At 41.7% G+C, this 14,935-nt stretch overlaps 1 pseudogene across 1 annotated transcript; it reads right to left on the bottom strand.

Moving 5' to 3' along the window:
• Nucleotides 1–210: 210 nt before the first annotated feature.
• Nucleotides 211–13,163, bottom strand: LOC311360730 (annotated as a pseudogene). Its single transcript has 14 exons — nucleotides 13,112–13,163; nucleotides 12,473–12,576; nucleotides 11,779–11,877; nucleotides 11,429–11,660; nucleotides 11,125–11,298; nucleotides 10,954–11,044; nucleotides 8,445–8,793; nucleotides 7,936–8,075; nucleotides 7,595–7,686; nucleotides 7,318–7,435; nucleotides 6,715–6,819; nucleotides 6,448–6,497; nucleotides 681–831; nucleotides 211–395 (listed from the first exon to the last, which is right to left on the bottom strand). The product of its transcript is annotated as an uncharacterized misc_RNA (transcript).
• Nucleotides 13,164–14,935: the final 1,772 nt, after the last annotated feature.

Here is a 14,935-nt window from a genome sequence, read left to right as displayed (position 1 = left end):
TCATGAGGCAATTTAAACACACTGCAGACTCTAGTTTTATTGTTACCTGAAGTAATGGCATGGAAAATCACTTCTGCATTGTCACAGAAACTGCTATAACAACACTACATGGTATTGATACCACTGTAATTTTGAAACATGAAACTGGAAGATACATTTGCTAAGATTTGGCACTACTACTACTAGTACTACTACTACATAAGAACATTTTCAGTCACTGTCGTCTGTGCTTTCGTATAGGTCATCGTGTTGCTCTTGGATGTCTTCTTCGGGGACATCCTGAAGCAGGGAATTAGCATCTGGTCCTCTTACAAGGATGACTTGTTCTTCTTGGACACGCATTTTGGCCATGCATGCATCGAATATCTTCTTTTTCTTAGCGATATTGCTTATTCTTGAAATCAGTCAAATAACATCCCTCTAACAATTGTCATAGGTACATTTCAACGGTAGGAATACCTTCAGAAACTAAACTTAAGTAATGTTTTCTAATCTGGAAAACAAGTGAAAATAAATTTTATTTAGAATTGAAAGCAAAGGTTTCTTACTCCCCTCTTATACCTTCATTAGCTGACAATATTTTTGTGCTATAGAAACTATGTTGATTCCATATTTAAATTAACTCTGTACATACTTAAATGCCCACACATAATAGCCTTAAAACATAAATTGCTTCATACCACTGCTGTGCATCTCCCATGGCCAGATCAGACTGTCTTCCTCATTGTTTCCCCCCAACAGAGACAGCTTTCCTTCCACCTTCTCCTCAACAATGCGCTCCTCCTCTGGCACCTGCTGATTATAACGCCTGATATTTTCGAAGAGTTTTTTCTGCCTCTATTATTAACAACTACAGACCAATATCAAATCTACCCTTCATAAGTAAAATCATTGAGAAAGTTGTCCTCCAGCAACTTAGTGACTTCCTGGTGTAACGGGTGTGGCCTCACTGCAGCAGCAGTAAGCTTGCGGTAGGCAGATTGGGGTTTTGTACCCTTAACTGACTTCCCTCGCCTCTTCTGCCCAGCTGTAAGTGCAAACAAGGGCTTTGCAGTGGAAGACAGGTTGGGGATGAAGTGTTGATAGTAGAACACCATGCCAAGGAATGATCTGAGCCTCCGGACAGAAGGCGTGCATCTATCTGCCTCCATGAGGTCTTGTACCTGCATGCTGGTGATTACCTCCACCTTGGCAGGATCAACGGACACCCCCCCGCCATTGATGATATGGCCAAGGAACCTGACCTGCTTCTGCAGGAGGTGGCACTTTTTAGGAGCCAGTTTCAGGTTGTTCTCCCGCAACCTCTGAAACACTGCCTCGAGTCTGGACAGAGCCTCTTCCTTGGTTGGGGCAAAGACAAGAAGGTCATCGAGATAACACAGAAGCTTTGTGAAGTTCATGTCCCCAAAGATCCCAGTCATCACCCTCATGAAGGAAGCAGGGCTGTTACACAGACCTTGTGGCATGCGGTTGTATTCATGCAACCCAAGAGGAGTCGTGAAAGCTGTGTACTTCTTGTCATCTTCATGCATCGGAATGTTGAAGAAGCCAGAGGTGAGGTCCATTGTGCTAAAGAAGCAGTTGCCACCAAGGGCAGTGAGACAGTCCGACTGGTGAGGCAGGGGATGTGCGTCCTTTATGGTTCTGACATTTAACCACCTGAAGTCATTGCAAACCCGCAACCCACCATCCTTTTTCCACACCATCACCAGAGGAGACGCATATTCGCTTGTGGACTTTCTGATTATCCCTTTCTCCTCCATATCAGTGAGAGCCTGCCTCAACTTCTGATAGTGGGCTGGAGGGACCCTCCTGTATGGTAAGCGAAAAGGGCGATCATCAGTGAGACGGATGCGGTGTGCGTATCCCTTGACCTCACCGCAATCAAGCGAGTGCTTGGAGAAGATGTCTTGATAGTCAGTTATCAGCTGCTTGAGCCGGGACTTACAAGCTTCGCTAACCTGACATGAGGCTACATCGACGTCGCTTAGACCCAACTCTGACAGACCTTTGCCGGCCTGGGACGCAAGACTAGCACTGGAAGGTGAATCATGCTGTCGTTTCCCTGTGTCGGGTTGCTCTTTCTCTGAAGCAGCTTGTGAGCCCTGGAAAACACCAAGATCCTCGACTGCTAAGCACGGGAACACATCGGCCAACTTGCAATTCCTTTTCAGTGTGACCACTTCGTCAGATGGGTTCACAACTGTCATTGGCACCCATCTATCACCCCAGAGAGGTGTGACAAGACGACCCACTAGGACACCTCGTGGCATGGCTTTGCAGTTGGTCTGCTCCACGACAACAGTGCTGCCAGGTGACATAGGCGACTTGGCAGGGAGTCTGCCCCAAACCAAGTGTTCATGCCTGGGTAGAAGAGTCACAGCCTGGGTGAGCTTGACAGTCCCTATCTTGTCAGGGACTGCACTCCCCTTCCAGCGCTCGACATTTGTGAACATGGACAAGAAGTGCTCGATATCGGGGTCAGATCGATGGTCCTGAAAAGATGCAAGATCCCAGTACCCGCCATCACCCTTCAGGACATGAGTGACATATTTGATGATATTCAAGCCCAATATGAGATCATCTCGCTGGCCAGACACAACCAAAGTGGGCACTATACATGGAACACCATAAAGCTGCAACTCCAAGTCATAAAAGCCCTCAGGCTGGGTTCGCAAACCACCACAGCCAACCAAAACAATGTTCTCTTCGGGGTACTGCTTCTCCGGCAAAACATCAGCACACCTGAGCTTCTCTACTGCTTCCTCACTGATGTTACATACCATAGAGCCAGAGTCCCACATGCCTGTAAGCTGCACACTGTGGTTGACGAGGACTGGAGCATAAAACAGCTCCCCAAAAGCTTTGATTCTCTGGGTTGCTTGAATGGCTATTTTTGTCCCTTTAGGTGCTTTGGCACAGCTCTCCTCATATGACTGAGCTAGGTCACATGTTTCAGAAAGGGTCTTAGTTACTTCACCCACACCGGCCCCCTCTTGGTGTGGGTTTAACTGTTTAACTGCTGAGACTGGCCACCAGCGCTATCATCAGGCTGAGAGTGGCGCTGGTTAGGCTGCTGGTTGCGGTCACTAGCACGACCATTGTGCTGAAAGCGGTGCTGGTTCGTCCGTTGAGGACAGTCCCTCTTCCAGTGACCAGGACACAAGCACTGTAAACACAGGTTCTCCTGTTTACAGTGCAACAATGAGGAATGATCAGGAGCCCCACAGACCCTGCACACTCTCTGGAAAGGGCGTGGCATGGCAGTTTGGGTGCCAGAGCCGATAGGCACTTGGGTATGCACTGTGACCAGCCGGTCTAACAGGTTAACCAGACCCTTCATGCAATCATTGTCGACACAAGCAGTGGTCAGGGGGGATGGAGGCGGTCTTGCTAGAGCAGCAGTGTTCAAGAGAGGTGCCTCTTCAAGCACAGGTACGTGGCACGAATGAGCTCTGTGCTCCACAACACTTGGTTTTAGTGGCCTTGCTGCTGCAGATCTTGTTTTCTTATCCTGCATGTGCTCATCGAGCCTATCTTGAATTTCACAGGCTGACCATTTGTCAGCAGACTTGAACTTAAAAACACTGTAGAGAGATTGGTCTGGGCAGTGTTTGATAAACATCATGCTGACCTCATGGCCCGGGTCACCAATACTACGGCCCTGCCTTTTCAAGCACTCGTCAGCTACATCCACTGTCTTATTTAGCCTAACCCAATACTCCCGATACATAGCATCTTCACCTGGCGTGGGCAGCGTGTTATAGAAATCTGCCAGAGGCATGCTTGAGTATGACAGTTCACTAAAATGCTGTTTCAGAGTATCGAATATCACAATATCAATATCATTTGTAGCGTGATCGATAGATGTGTTACGCAGCTTTACTCTCACCACATCTCCTGCTTTGCCCATAAGTCTCGCCAGAATCTCTTGTGATTGCTCGTGAACAGGAATGGCACGTCTCTTTCAATACAGGGTCATGAGATTCTCCCACTCGTGAACTGTGAACTTATCTGAGCCATCACCCCTGAATAAGGGGGGCTCCTTTGCGGCTGACTGCAGCACAACACTGACATTAGGCAGTGTAGTCTCTGTTGGCTGAGGAGTACTCGTGCTGTTTGTGCTCCTATCAGCTTGCAGCTGAGCTGTAATGGACTCACCCAGCTTTTCGGCTAACTGTGTGATGAGCAAACCTAAGTCTGGGTTCTGATCAAAGTGGCTCGGCATGGCACGGTCTACATACCGAGTTGAGGTCAACTGTCACCATCATCACCCCCACTACCAAGTGAGTATGTCCTGCCCTCTACCATATTAAATGCCACTTTATCAACACAATGGAGAAAAAAAAAAATAATGTTCCCAGTGAAATCACAATGGATAAATCGAGAGCACGAAATGACAGTACAAGAAAAGCATATCAATAGGCAAACAAATATACACTACTAAATCAGTCCTTCACTTTACAATTGACAAACGTGCTGAAACTGCTTTTTTTTTTTTTTGCACTCAATCAGTTTACAAAGATGAACCAAAAAGTCCACAATGTGCCAACACCTACTTCATTCAGCATTGACACACACGGAAATATAAGAAGAAATTGTCCATTTGAAACAAAAATAAAAACCTGAGCACTCTCCACGGAAATACCTCAGTACCACGACAGGCCAATGGCAGCAGCGTCCTCGGCGAACGAGGTGATGTCGTCCTTCAAACCAATCCTTGAAAGGTCACGGCACCAATGTAACAGGTGTGGCCTCACTGCTACTCTTCTTATAAGAATGGGCGCACATCCGTTAACTGATAGTGGTCTGCCTTGTGTTCTGGGTGAATGCGCGGGAGAAGAAGGACTGCTGGACCACAACGGAAGCTGGCTGTTGTTTGTTTCAGAATCAGCAAACGTGACATGTGGAGTCCCACAAGGTTCGATCTTAGGACCCTCTCTATTCATACTGTGACATTTTTTAATTGTAATATTCCCTAGCGATACATTTTTACTGTAATACTCTCACTTAGCCATATCCAGTAGCACCAAGCATAGTTTAGAGGTAATTTCCCCTCCTAATCGCCTGAGGGCAGCACTGAACACAATTGATAAAGTTATAAAACATTTACACTAGGGGCAGCAACGGACACACACAGGAAGTGAGAAAACCCAAAGAAGAACACCTGGGATACATAAACTCAGACTCCGCCTTTGGAAGACAGAATCTCTCAGCAGCGTATCCTGGATGCTAAGCTCTGAGACGCTCCGCGCGTGTTATTTACCATTCCTCTCCTTTTGTTTCATAGACGATAGACAATAGACCAATAACCTCAACCAAATAAAGTGAGTTAAAAGCGATCCTGTCTCGGCGGCCTTTCCTGGACCAAAATCCACAACAATACATACATGCTCCCACTAGGGCAACTCATGCAAAATAACAATATTGATCATCACTGCTATGCTGATGACACGCAAATCTATGTATCTCTATCACCAAATGACTATCAGCCCATAGATCTGTTGTGCCAGTGCATTGAGCAAGTCAAAGACTGGATGTGCCAAAATTTCCTTCAACTAAATGAGGACAAAACCGAGATAATTGTATTTGGTGCTAAAACCGAAAGGCTTAAAGTTACCCAACACCTTCACTCTCTGTCCCTGAAAACCTCAATCAAAGCCAGAAATCTAGGGGTTATCATGGATTCAGATTTACATTTCGACAGTCACATCAAATCAGTTACAAAATCGGCATATTATCACCTTAAAAACGTAACAAGACTTAGAGGGCTCATGTCTACCGAAGACTTACAAACACTTGTACATGCCTTTATCACTAGCAAGCTTGATTACTGCAATGGTCTCCTTACAGGTCTCCCAAAAAAAAACTCTAAGGCAACTACAGCTTATTCAGAATGCTGCTGCTAGAGTTCTAACAAAGACCAAAAAATGTGAACATATTACACCAATTCCTAAATCATTACATTGGCTCCCTGTATGTCAGAGAATTGATTTTAAAATCATGTTGCTAACCTATAAATCCCTACATGGTTTAATTATCCCCAGTCAACACGAAACATGGGGAAGCAGGATTTAGTTACTATGCAACAAATAGCTGGAATAAACTCCCTGAGGATTTAAGACTTTCCCCAACTCTGACAGCTTTTAAAACAAGACTGAAGACTTTTATGTTTGCTTTAGCTTTCTGCTAAATCTTAAATCTACAATGCTTCTATTTTTTATTTTATTAGTAACTTTGCCTTTATTTTCTCACTTTCTAAAATGCATTGTTTTTAACTCTGCCTTTCTAAAATGTTTTTTTAAAACTTTGCCTTTATTTTCTATCTATTTTACTTTTTACTTATCTATTATTTTCTTTTATTGTATGACAATGTTTATATGTGAAGCACTTTGAGTCTGCCTTGTGTATGAAAAGTGCTATATAAATAAAGTTGCCTTGCCTTGCCTTCTCTGTCCAGAGTTTTCTTCGCCTTAAGTGTCAAATTTTGTTGCTGTCTGCAGTTACAAAACACAGAAAAACATGTTCAACAGTCTTGTATAAAGATATGACTGAGTTAAATCAAATTATGTTTAAGAGAAATATGTGTAATGTAATTATAACAAACATAACAAATTTATAATAAAAACCCCTCAATAACAGGCCAAATCTCTGTTACATTTAATGGAAAAAAAATTAAAACCATAACACAAAATAATTGAGATAAGAACATACCGGTCTGATTATAAAGGTTTGCTTTTTTCTGATGAACCCCCAGAAAAATTTCTTCAATTGATTTTTGAAGCTGGTGCTGGTCATCAGATCCGGTACCTACAGCATCTATAGAAAACATTACAATATAAGTAAACAATCACAATGTTTTTTTTTTAATAACAATTAGGTTTATTTATTTAGAGCCCAGAATGTATGGTCACAGTTTTTAGTCCAGTTATCTGGTCTTTCACACAGGGACAGATGAAAAACAAACCTTATAAATTAACTCTGGTTCACTGCAATCAATAAACCTGTAGTGAACCTGTAGAGAAGTGTGAATGCACCAAACCTCTCACGATTATTACTACAACAATAGAAAACTAGAAAAACTACTACATGCCGTGACTTGCCGTGACGAGAACAAATGCTGTCTGACCAGGGCCCACAACATCAGAAAACACCCACCTATAGTTATCGTGGACTTTTCTCGTTTCTGCTGCCCTCTGGTAAGAGGTTTTACAGCTTTTTCATAGCATTTGTATTTATTATTCATACTTATTTTATACAGTAGTACTTAAGTCCAAGTCTAAAACTACATAGAAAAATGTTAAGAAAAGACTTTACCATCCTTCGCCCACTGTCTCACGTCTTCTACCGACTGGTGCACCATGTCCTCAGGGCAGTCAAGGTCACTGCACAAATCAGTTAATTTCTGAGACGCAGCCTCAGCCTTTTGCAAAGTCTGCAGTTAAAGAAAGACAACAAAAAAAACAAGACTTTTGCCACAACAATCTCACTGTCTTAGAAATATTATAAAATGTTTTGTGTGATTAAGAGGGAAATTAGTTGTTTGTTAATATGGTCAGTAAACCAGATCTTGTTCATGTAATTTGGTACATACCTTGACATGTCTGCAAGACAAAGCAAGATGCAGACCATCTTGCTTCCGTTTGTTCCACCCAATGGCATGTATGGTCAGCATGTCATTCCTGGCTTTTTAGCAAAACAAAGCATGCCATGTTACTTGTCTGAGCTTAGCTTGACAGAACTCCTATTAATGATCATGTTATGGACTGTGGCTCAGGTGAAAAATAAATGGTTTGACATTAAAGTCAAAGCAAGAGAAAAAAGTAAACTGGTGGATTACAGGAGCCAACTTATCTGTAAGCACAAGATTATTATCATTATTATTATTATATTATTATTATTATAAAAAATGTCTAACAGTGGCGAAAAACTTACCAGATTTGGTCATGTCAAGTACATGACCAAATCTGGTAAGTTTTTCGTGTGTGAGGGCACAACGAGAAACGTAGCTGTTGACCATTTCAACTTCTTCTCCTGCAGTTGTCCCAGCACCCTCTTGATTTCTGCCACTCCAGGTTATCCGTCCAGTTTTAAACACAAACACACACATTGTCAAAAGCGCTAAAATGTTACACATATCAATACAGAATATTAAAACTTTTTTTTTTTTCAGTATCAATACACCAGTATTGGCTGCATTTTTCGCCCTCCTCTTGAACATAAGGTTGTCAAATTGCACCACTGTAATGCCTACTTAGTATCACCACCTCCCAAAAGTAAATTAACTTAGATACTATTGTTCTTCACAGAGTAAACAAGCCTTGTTATATTTATCTTATTGTGACAATCAAAGATTTTATGCCCCAACCCAGTATTAACATGGTATCAGATATCAATATTATTTTTAAAGTATTGTGTCCAATTAATTCCAGTATCATGACAACACTACCTCACACTTTGTTGAGTGGGCTTTGGCATGCATGACGGAAAGGAATGGTCTCATCTGCAATAAAGGGGTCAGTTCCGGCATAGATACTGCCAACCTCTCAAGGTAGGGCCAGTACTTGCAGGCAATATCCGTGCAATAGAACTGCCCACTTGTGGCTGCCTGAAGCTCCTTCTGTAGGAAAAGTGGGCAAATATTTTGCCTCTGAACATGTTGAGTGCCTTTAGAAGCACCCCATGTCTGCAAACGACCATTTCAAGGCCCTCCTCGTCCAGTTTATTGGCTTTTCTAGCCGTTTCATGAGCAGCGGACCACTGACTGACCTCACAGCTTCCTCTGCCAGCTGTCTGCATAACAAGGAAAATCCTGGTTAAGATCTGACTTACTCTAAAATTATTACAATTAACTAGAACCATTGAGTCAAGGCCCATCTCACTAACTGGCATTTTTTGCATCAATTGGAGACAGAAGAGTTTTACTTTCTTACTACTCAAACTACTAATGAGGAAGCAGCTTCAGAAAAATGAATAAACTTTAGAGGGAACCTTTTAGGATGCCAACATATTACATTTCATATATCAGCACATATTTCTTGGAAGAGATGCTCCATACTGCTCCAATGGCTTCTTGAAAGGGAATCAAATCAAATTTATTGTCATTTTGTTGATAACAAGTACCAACAGAACGAGAAGGAGTTTCTCAGGGATCGTGATCGAGTAAAAAAAAAACATACATTCCCACACATTCATTACAGTCATACATCCCAATGATGAATAAATAGTTTTATTTATTTTTTATTAATTTATAGAATAAATGTAGCTGGATAGCTGAAAGACCATAACATAATTATAGCTGCTGCGCAGCAATGGGTCGGGTCCGGGCTAATTTTGGCAAATTCTGAGCAACAAACAGGAGAATAGGAAGACAGGACAGTTGACCTTATAATGTTCAATTTGTACCAGTTGATGATTGAACCCACAACCTCTGGAACCAAAGACCATTGTCTATCGCACTGAGCTAATTGGCAAGTGGCATTTCAACAGTGGCTTCACAAATTGAGCTGTTGTAAAGGCAAATTTAAAAAATGGTCAAAATTTCAGATATTCAGTCATCTAAACAAAAATCTGATAATACATAAATTGCATCTTGACAGCATGGAAATGTTGGTGATTTGTTTTTAATGATAAGTGTTTTGCTTCATAAGAGAAAATATGATGTTTAAAAATTCCACTCTCACATTGGCTGCAGTTGTTCCCATGAGAGCAGAATTCAAAATGTTCTCAAAAATTCAGTTTTTGAGATAAAATTCTGATATTTGCCAAACTTCATCAACCATGACTCCAGAATATTCTCAATTTTTTTCAGGAAGATTGAAAATGTATTTATCAAGAATTTGATGGTATACGTTTACAGTACTGTTTACAGTCATACGTTTTCATGCACTGTAGGATCAATTTTTGCTTAATCAAAAATCCGAGAAACAAGTTTTGTTGAGGACGGTCTGGAGATGCTCTGTACCAAGTTTGGTGACAATTGAGCAAAAATTGTGGGAGGAGATACATTTTAAAAGTTTTACAGTTATTGAAAAAAACAGAGTGATGGACTTCATAATTTGTAATGAGTTTAAGTGGACAAAAGTTTCAGCAGTATTGAGGCTACATTGTGGTGAAGTTTCAACACTGTAGCATCTACCGTTGGTTTGGTAGGAATTTTTTAAGTTTTTAAATTTAAACGCTTATTGTGCCCCCCCTAGGAGGGGGGGGGCACATGTCCTTGGAGTTGAGTGAATCTGGCATGGGACTGGACCTTTGTGCAAAGTTTGGTGAGTTTTCACCCATGGGAAGTATGACTTCCTTGGAAGAAGAAAGAAGAAGAAAGAATTCCTAGGAATACAATAGGTTCCCGGCAGCTTAGCTGCCCGGACCCTAATAATACCTGTAAATGCATTTGATAAATAAAGACATTTAAAATACTCTAATAAATAGATAAAGTGCAACAGATCAAAAAAATATTTAAAGTGATGTGTGCCAGTCCAGTGAGTTCAGTGAGGAGATCTGGTGTCTGATGCTGGTGTGTTAAGTATCCTGACAGCTTGAGGCAGGAAGCTGTTCAGCAGCCTGGTGGTGGAGCATCTTATGCTGCGATAGCGCTTCTTGGAGGGTAGGAGCTGAAAGAAGCTGTTCAGAGGGTGAACTATTTCCCACTATTTTCCGGGCCCTCTTCCTGCAGCAGCTCAGGAATATGTCCTGGACAGAGGGAAGTGAGGCTCCAATGACCTTTTCCGCTGATCTCACCACTCTCTGCAGGGCCTTTTTGTCCACCGCACTGCAGCTGGAGAACCAGGTAGAGATGGCGTACGTCAGCACACTCTCCACTGCCCCCCTGTAGAATGTGGTGAGAATGCTGGGAGGTAGTGAGGCCTGGTCTGATACTAGTCTGTGATACATAAATAGACCTAAACTGGTCTAGAGGGACATAATAACTAATTCAACACAAATTTTACTAACACTTTTTTGCTTGCTCATGATGTCCTCAACAAAACGGTACACATCGGCATCTCTCGCAATGAAGGCGTCATCAAAATGCGGTTGTTCAGACCTTAACAGAACAAGAAAAAATATTATGCTAAGTTAAAAAAATGATGTTCAGTTAATTTAAGATAGCAAAAAACAACTCACCCTTTAGACTGCCGAAATCTGTAGACCATCTGTTGCCATCTGCACACAGTGCCAGCATGTTGGGGGTACATGCTGCACAGGTTAAGTGCTCCACACTTGACATTTTCTCTAACTGGTAAGTACAGAATACTCCAAAAAGCTCCTTTGGAAGATGTCTCCATGTATTTTTCCAGTCTGGACATTTAACAGTTGATAACGAAAGAAGGAAGGATAGAAGGAAATAACAGCAGGAAGTGGTAATTAAAACAATTATAGTTATATCCTTGTCACTACTTGAGGCAACTTTGGTCAACACCGATCTTACGCTTCCAAAGTGTGAAGTCCTCCCATCCAACATCCCATCCAACATCCTCTTGACAGATTTGGTGCTGTTGTTTTCATTTCTTCAAATGTTGTGAAGAGATCAGCTGCAAACATTGTGTCGCTGTTGACAGATGCTGGCCAATACCCACTTCTTATCAAGTCATTTCTGTCAGGTGTCCACTGGGCTGGACATGACTTGCATGCCAAGTGTGGCAAGTGTAGATCATACCGACCTAAACACATAGGTAACAAAATGTAGAACAGTAAATGCATTGTTATTTATAACACAATTAAACAGGAAAATATTTAAAAATAGATACATAAAAATAAATAAAAAGCAATAGATTTGACCATTTATGGAAGCCAAAATGATTGCTCTCCCAGCTGACTCCATGATGTCTGTTGGTTCACAACAGCACAACTCAGGTCTGACAGTAGGCAATAGACGTACTGGAAAAAAATGTTCAATTATCAGTGAGATGGCTGAAAAGGAACAAATTAAGGTTGTGATTAAAGGAAATAATATCACACAAAAGACAAAACAAAATGTATCAACTTTCAAGTAAATTACAAAAGCGCTACCTTGACTGACGAGTTCATATTCGCCATCTTTATGCACAAAGCAAAGCCCTGGCTCAATGGGCTTGAACACCCCATTGACGCAGGACTCGTGATTGTGGAGTGCAAGGGACTGGTGTTTTGTTACATCACAATTCATGCAGAGCCACTCGTTGGGCATGCAGTCTCTGCAACTAATGACTGCTGGAGCTATACAGTGGCAGCATTTTCTTTTTGGAACCGCATTGCATGACAGCAAACAGTTCAAATGATAGGGCCTTGCTTTACGCCACTCATCCTCGGCTGCAGACTGACGCGATGACCATGATGTGTTTGTCGATGGATTGTCCGTTGTACTAATGTCCGTGATTAGAAGGTCCAGCAGTTTCTGCATCTCATTTTCTGAAGCACAATTTTCTTTTCTTTTTTTACATAAAATCCATTTTACATTTTTTGTTAACTTAATTAGAGTAAGTTGTCATCCTACCAAGTAATGCCGCTTTTCCACCGACAGTATCAGCTCTGACACTGCATGATCCTCCCCAGCTGACTCAAAAGGGGCGGAGGCCTCGCAAACATCCTGAGAAACAACTGAAAGAATATACACAGAAAAGAAGAGATGAGTTTACAAGTGTTTAGTGTTTAACAAGTGCTCACAATGATCAATCAACCTCTTAACCACTGATGGTGGCTCTGTAAGACTTTCGTGTACTTTTGCACGGTTGACCTTTCCTTTTTTCAGATCAACCATTTTCTCTTCAAAATGTTCAATTAAATGCATTGTTGTAGCTTTAATATCTCTTTAATATCTCTTTTTTTTCTACTCCCAACAAATAGCTATTAAAATGCACAGCTATTCACTGATGTAAACTGCGTCCCCTTTGGTGCAATTCATGTTGAAACAACTGTCTCTCTTCAGGGCTCTGGGTCCGTCTGACTCTTTTTCTCTTCCTGGTAGACTCAGTTAGCCTCTTCAACTGTTTAGCTGTTTCTGCTAAATGATATCTATACAAATCTAAAAACCTGCTGGGCTTATGGCATCAACACAATGGAAGAAAAAGAGTATAACGTAGCTTTGAGACGACTCGTTACTGCGATAACTGCTCGTGTGTGATTTTCAGGTCACTTTGGGGCTTTTCCTCCAGCCAGTGCAGGCTGTATGGAATAACATATGTCATTCTTCCTATTACAAGTCAATATAACTGTAAAATTAAAATAATATAGTGTTAAGGCAAAGAAAGTCTTTACCGTGCATAAAGTTAAGTGCTAATTGCATGTAACAGCCTGTGGTATTTCTGAGGGCACATTTTAAGGTATCAAAAGGAAAGAATTCAAAAATTCTAGTCTAAATATACTGTTTTCAAAACACAACCGATAATTAGATCCTGTTTTGCCCTTTGCCTCGTTTCCCTGCTTGACAGAAAGTGATCATTGTATGATGACACTTTGTAATTGAGCCATTTATCAAAAGCAGTATAAAGAAAAATATTATACAAAAAAATTGCCATAAACAATCTCAATAAACAGTCTCAGTCTCAATAAACACTGACACTCACTTTTTCTCGAGCAAGAAGCATGCCAGCAAGGAACGTAGCCTGCTCTGCCTCGCCTCTGTCTTGCTGATTAGCCATTTCAACAGCACTAAACAAAAAAAGCATGAAGAGCTTGATTAGAAGAAGAAAAAATGAGAACACAGTGTAGTGGATTTAGGCACGGTCGAGTAAAAGTAAACGGGCATGCTATTTGGACAGTGATTTGGGTAAAGGATAGAAAATGAGATTGAGAAGTACTTGGTAAGTATTTGGCAAGTACTTACTTGGAGACAGTGGCTTCTCCAGTTACAGACAGACAGACAGACAGACAGACAGACAGACAGTGAGTGAGTGAGTGAGTGAGTATATGCCTGTGTGTGGTGTCTGTGTTTATGCAGTGTAGAAAAGTGGCTCTTAAAAGAGCCGTTGTTTTTGTTTGAATGGATAATAAAGGATGGATAATAAAGGGCAGGAAAAGACGGGATCTGTAAGACAGCGGAAAATAAAAACACTGTTGGGAAAAACTGTCTAGTTACTTGACCAGATGAAATGAGACGGAGAGGTAATAAAGTCTGTCAGCACGAGGGCCTCGGATTTATTGAGTAAAGTAGCAAAGGTGATACAGATTCATAAAGCGTGAGAGATCGAATATTTTCTAAGTCCCTAACAGCGCTGAGGTCGTCTGGAGCTTCGCCTCCGTGGAAGTTCTGCTTCAGAAGAGCATGAGGTGTTCTGTGTGGTACAATCTTATGCTGTATTTTCCCTCCCAACGAGGTGTGTGCGTTTAGGCTGGTGTGTGTGTTTCTGGATGTTTAGCTTGACCTTGAGCCTCCGGGCTCTGATGTCTTTATGAGTGTCTTCTGTGTTTCTAACCAGGTGCGAGGGCTTCTCGAGGGGTATCTTGACCCTGAGTTGTGGCCGAATATTATCAGCAGACTGACTCCTGTTCTTGCGAATGTGTGGTGCATTGTCTGAGTCTCCAGCATCTCCCCTAGTTGGGACATGCGGCCTCCGGCTCAGGCCTTGACCTGAAAAAATAGCTGACTATACATGTGTTAGTTTAGAACAAGAGTTAACTATATTTGTAATGTACATGTCATGTGATGTGCTCGTTAGGCTATTTTGCCCATCATATCCCCCTCAAGTCGCCGCCAGGCGACTTCACTTACTAGGGATACGAGGGGTGTGATGTGCTCGTTAGGCTATTTTGCCCATCAACACTATCATTTATCTTGCAACAAGACTTCCAGGATTTCATGTTAGAAATGCAGAACTGTTACAAGAGACGAAATAATGTAAAATGCTGCTTGATGGACCTTCTCTTAAACCATCCATGTTTAGTCACATTCTAAATTACAGTTGATACTAAATAATGAGGATTTGACCGTTACAGAATAACGATGGATGAGAATGAAGGG

This window comes from Micromesistius poutassou (genome assembly GCF_964030765.1).
Source record: "Micromesistius poutassou genome assembly, chromosome: 16".
NCBI lineage: Eukaryota > Metazoa > Chordata > Actinopteri > Gadiformes > Gadidae > Micromesistius > Micromesistius poutassou.
Note: the sequence above shows the minus strand (reverse complement) of the source record. Positions and strands in the feature narration are given on the sequence as shown.